Below are 6,000 nucleotides of genomic sequence, written 5' to 3'. Positions count from 1 at the left end.
GCGGATTAGATTTTGGTTCAGGTCCAAATCCAGATCCGGCCTATCATTGGGATACAAAACATAAATTGTTCACCTGGCAGAGGTATGCTCTCTACTGAGTGCCGTTACCTTTAAAATTTACCATTTAAAACGCTACCCTGCATTACCGTTAAAACTACCCTTTCACCATCTTCCTAAACGTTAAACTTACAAAACATGTTTCAATAATCTTAAAATAAAATTTGCATTTGCACAATTTACAAATTAGTACCATTTAAATTAGTTCTTTTCAACATTTCCCATTTTCTTAATTAACAACTCCCTATTCCACTTCCTCACATGTATCGTTTCCATGTCCTTCCCTTTCCTTTTACCTTATCCAACATATCTTCCTTTCTCCTTAAGTACATCTCATGTCGAAATCTTACCCTCTGCTCTAAATACTCCATTACTCCCTCTCCACCCCACATGACACACATGACACACATGATACACATGACACACAGGACACACACATGACACACACACACACACACACACTCACACACACACACACACATACACCCCTTCCCTCTGCATTCAGTCTATTCCTGCCATGCTGACCGAAGGTAAATTAAAAATAGTCTTAGTAGCCATCGAACAGCATAAGGTAGCCCACATCATTTTCCCTGCATCCGTATCTCTCCCTCTATCTTACTGTCTTTGCAATTCAGTGACAAATCTTCCGAATCTGCGGTGTCGTCTCTATCTGAACTCCCACGTCATCCGGTTCGGTTTGAAGGTAATTCACCGAATCAATGTTTTCGTTTTTTAACAAAAATTGTGTCCGTTGAAGAAGGCTATTAAATTGTAAATCATAATATAAGGATGTTCTGGTGTATGTTACAAAAGGTATTTATCGGTGTAGGTGTATTTGTAATGCATGTATGGTATTTGTATGAAAGGTAAGCAATAAATCTATAATCTGACTGTCATGTGACTTCAATGGCTGACATTAACAAGTGTTATTTTTTTCATATTTTAACAATTTTATCCTTTTTCTGTGTTTTCTTCCTGTCTTTCTGTGCGGCAACATACATTCCGTCACATGCATATATGTATGTACACACACACACACACACACACACACACACATATATATATATATATATATATATATATATATATGTATATATATATATATGTATATATGTATGTTTTTGTGTAAGAATGCACAGTGCTTGCCAGAATAAAATTACCATCTCTGACTGAAACATAAATTACCATATATCAATCTCTCATACAAACACAAACATCTCATCAAACGGACTACCTGTATAACTAGATGGTATTCATAGACTAATTACACGATGCAGTTGACTTGGTCTTCTGTTTTTGTAAAAAAAAAAAATCTTTAATCGAATATGGCTGCCAGACCATGTGACCAATGACGTCATAATTTAACATTCTCCAATATAATTGCTCAAGAAATTACATTCTCCAATATAATTGCTCAAGCATAGATCATGCTCAAGAAATTTAAAATTGATCGGACTGAGCGTTGTACTTGTCGAATTATGACGTCATAAAGAAGGCACCAATGATGTCATTTCCAACACTTATTCCCCATGCGGAATTCTTTACAATGACCAATGTTTCAATTTTACATGGAATGGTTTCAGATATATAGAGGTTCAACGTTTTTCGGTTTTACAAGATGGCGCCTGTATCGCGTGACCTATGACGTCATAACTATCACGAAAAGTTAAACATGAGGAGACGCATACTATGGTGCAATTTGCATGTCATTCGAACCAACGAAAGCTGAGAAAATGGATTTTAAAAATGCAGACACGTGCGCATGTACGTGACCGATCGCTTAACCTCGCTTTCCACTTCGCCAGCGCAGTGTAAATATATGGCAGAATAGCATTTGGTATCTTCATGTTTGTATCCGTGAAGGAATGAAATCAATGATGTCTGTACTACAGCCTGAATTAGATTTTGCCATATGTGGAATAGAGTTTGTAGCAGCTCTTGCACATTACTTGGCAGAGGCCAGCTTTCTGCAGCTTCCAATCCATGTCCGAGGCATTCAAGTCAGGACTCCAGTGCCCAGGCAAGGGGCCCACTCTGTCTGTTCCAGGCAGAGGTGTGGCATCATCTTCCTGTACTAAATTTGTTCCATTCCTCAAAATGTCTTGCCGGTACACAAGAAACGTCCAGAAGCACATCTGCCACAGAGTCTTGATATACACGCCATCCACCATGTCTAGGAACACACTCCCCGGATTGAATTACACTGCCTTCAGAAAGTATTCACACCTCTTCACTTTTTCACATTTCGTTGTGTTACAGCCTAAATTTAAAATGGGTTAATTGAGATTTTTTGGTCACTGATGCACACATAACACCCCATAATGGCAAATTGGAATTTTGCTTTGAGAAATGTTAACAAATTAAGTAAAAATGAAAAGCTGAAATGTCTTGAGTCAATGCGTATTCAATCTCTTTGCTATGGCACTCCAAATTGAGCTCAGGTGTATCCAATTTCCTATGATCATCATTGAGATGTCTCTACAACTTTATTGATTGGACGGCCAATTCAATTGATTGGACGTGATTTCGAAAGAAAAACACCTTTCAAGACAAGGTCCCACAGTTGACAGTGAATATCAGACCAGAAACTCTACCACGAAGTTCAACTGTCCGTTGAACTCGAAGATATAATTGTGAGGAGGCATAGATCTGGGGAAGGGTATAAAACAATTTATAGAGTGTTGAACGTTCCCAAGAGCACAGTGAGCCCCATCATTAGGAAATGGAAAGAATAGGGAATGATCCAGACTCTTCATAGAACTGGCCGTCCGAGTAAACTGAGCAACCAGGAAAGAAGGACCTTGGTCAGGGAGGTGAACAAGAACCCAATGACCACTTTGACAGAACTACAGAGTTCCTTAGCAGAGATAGGAGAACCTGCTGGAAGGACAACAGTCTCTGCAGCACTCCACAAATCCACACTTAATGGAAGAGTGGCCAGACGGAAGCCACTCCTGAGAAAAAGGCACATGAAAGCATGCCTGGAGTTTGCAAAAACGCACGTGAAAGACTCTGAGAGCACGAGGAAAAATATTCTGTGGTCTGACGAGACGAAAATTGAACTCTTTCACTTGAATGCAAAATGCTACATCTGGCGGAAACAGAGCATACCTCATCACCCATCTAACACCATCCCTATCGTGAAGCATGGTGTTGGCAGCATCATTCTATGGGGATGGTTTTCAGCGGCAGGGACTGGGAGACTTGGAAGGATAGAGGGAACGATGAATGAAGCCAAATACAGGCAAATCCTTGAGGAGAACCTGCTTCAGAGTGCAAAAGACCTTAGACTGCGGCAAAGATTTAAGTTCCAACAGGACAATGCCCCAAACATACAGCGAAAGCAACACTGAAATGGCTTCAGAACAAGAAGATGAAAGTCCTTGAGTGGCCCAGCCAAAGCCCAGACTTGATTCCCATTGACAGTATGTGGAAAGACTTGAATATTGCTGTTCACCGACGATCCCCATCCAACGTGACAAGAGTTTTAGCAATTCTGCAAGAAAGAATGAGAGAAACTCCCCAAATCCAGATGTGGAAAGCTGATACAGACATATCCAAGCAGACTTAAAGTTGTAATAGCTGCCAAAGGTGCTTCTACGAAGTACTGACTCAGGGGGTTGAATACTTATTTTAATTTGAATTTTATGTATTTCATTTTCAGTAGATTTGTAAAGATTTAGAAAAAAAAATTCCACTTTGACATCATGGGGTTATGTGTAGACGAGTCACAAAAAATCTCAATTTAAACAATTTTAAATTCAGGATGTAACACAAGAAAATGTGAAAAGGTCAAGTGGTGTGAATACTTTCTGAAGGCAGTGCAGGTCTGTATCAATAATGCCCCTCTAAAAAGATCAATGCATAGTGTCAATGGAGTATTGAAGTACCAGATATAATATGAAACTGCTTTGTGTAATCTGTAGTATTTCTGTGCAAGTACGACGTATATACACCATTATGTTCTTATTACCTGTGCCACCAAAGGTGGGTGGAGGTTATGTTTTCACCCCTGTTTGTTTGTCTGTCTGTGAACAGGATATTTAAAAAAGTTGTTGATGGATTCGGGCGAACCATGGTGGACAGGTCTGGTGTGTGACAAGGAAGAATTGCTTCTATTTTGGCGAAGATCCGGATGCGGATCCAGATCCAAGAATATTTAAAAGTTATCAAGCGAATCTTCACCATTGAGTGATGGGGCTAAAAACGATCGATATAGCAAGGTATCTCAAAAGGTTGGGGACGAGTTATGACAAAACATGTAGGAAGAGTTGGGTACGTGACCAGAACGAAGCGATTAAGATTTTGTTTAGGTCTGAATCCAGATCTGATCTTTCAGTGGGATACAAAAGGTAAATTGTTCAGCCTTGCGGAGGTATATGGTCTCTACCGAGTGCTGTTCCAGTTATTGTTGTTATCGTCATTCATCGTCTGTGTTATTCCCGTCAATCTGTCGATTTGTGTCTCGTGCTGGTATATTATTCGTTTAATAAATATTTATTGCGTAAGACTGTGCGAACCTTATCAGCAAACCACATGACGCTCGTTTCAGAGTAATTGTTTATCCCTGGTAGACTGTGGGCTGTTGCCCATAGAAGAACCACCTTTGGAGGCCATTTTACCCCGCAGAGCAGGGGTTGGCCTTTTTGGGGCACCGTGGTCCCCTTTTTAAAGCAATGTTTTATGGCCGGATGCCCTTCCTGCCGCCAACCCTGTTAGTCGCCTCTTGCGACACAAAGGGAATTACCAGTGAACTGGTACTCGATTTGCCGAATTCGGAAGGATGACAGGCTGAGTCAACCCCCCTGGTGTTAATTCAGCGATCGACCAGGATTCGAACCCAGGATCCTAGGTATCCCAAGCCGGCACCCTAACCGCTAAGCCAACACCAGGCTGGGCTGTTTCTCATAGAAAGCCTTAAAATATCAAAATGCTTCAGTGTAAAAGGTGAAAAGGTGAATATTACACCAAATTATAGTTTTTGCCTTACTTCCAAAGAAAAAACAATGTTCTCGTTATAATATTTGTAAGCTATGGAGAAAACAGAAGATAAAGTTGTCTGGACATTAATTTCCCTCTTGTCACTGTATCTGTCACTGGGCAGTGGCGGACAGGATGGCCTAGCTAGATGTACGCACACTTGCCTCTAAGCTGTCTAGCTTGGGTTCGAATCCAGAATCCAGACCCAGCTATAAATCCCCAAAAAGATGTTAGTTCACATTTTCAATATCACAGTATAACAAGCACAACAGATAATGTCACTGTCATAAAAAAAAAGTTCAGTGTCACCATGATTTGCATACTCACCACAATGACATGTCAGTGGAGGTGATGCCAGGTTAGGGGCAGGAACACCCACCTACCTGTTACTGTGACACAGACTATTTACAGATACAACTTGATGGTATTCATAGAATACTTACCCTGCGCAATCTTGATAAGGACTTGGTGCAAGCCAACTCTTCTGTTTTTTAAGGGGTTTTTTTGATCCAATATGGCTGCCAGACCAGTGACTGATGATGTCATTTTTATCAAACTGTACTTCTCGAATCTGTACTTGTCAAATCAAACTGTACTTGTCGAATTATGACGTCATAATCGAGGCACCTATGACATCATCATTAACATATCGTATTCCCCATATACTTGACAATGAGCCATGTTTCAATTTTTTCCATTAAGTGGTTTGGGAGATATAGAGGTGTAACGTTTTTCCAAGATGGCGTCCGTACCACGTGACCTATGACGTCATAATTATCAGCAAATAAATATATCGCGTAAAATTTCATGTCAATCTGACCAACGGTTGCCGAGAAAATGAATTTTTAAAATGCAGATATGGCACATGTACGGCACATGGCACATGTATGCAGCCGATTGCTCAACCCCGCTTTTCGCTTCGCAAGCGCAGGGTAATGAACATTCGGGTGCGTCAAAAAGCAT

General features: G+C 40.5%; 1 protein-coding gene across 1 annotated transcript in view; it reads left to right on the top strand.

Annotated features, from left to right (window-relative positions):
* Positions 1-629: 629 nt before the first annotated feature.
* Positions 630-6,000, top strand: part of LOC137420857 (synaptopodin-2-like) — a 46,439-nt gene continuing 41,068 nt past the window's right edge. Inside the window, exon 1 of the mRNA XM_078772236.1 lies at positions 630-760. The gene's annotated coding sequence lies outside the window, so the exon portion shown is untranslated. The remainder of the gene's footprint in view (positions 761-6,000) is intronic.

This window comes from Myxine glutinosa, chromosome 2, assembly GCF_964187855.1.
Source record: "Myxine glutinosa chromosome 2, kmMyxGlut1.1, whole genome shotgun sequence".
Lineage (NCBI taxonomy): Eukaryota > Metazoa > Chordata > Myxini > Myxiniformes > Myxinidae > Myxine > Myxine glutinosa.
The sequence above is the reverse complement of the archived record's forward strand: the minus strand, read 5'-3'. Positions and strand labels throughout refer to the sequence as shown.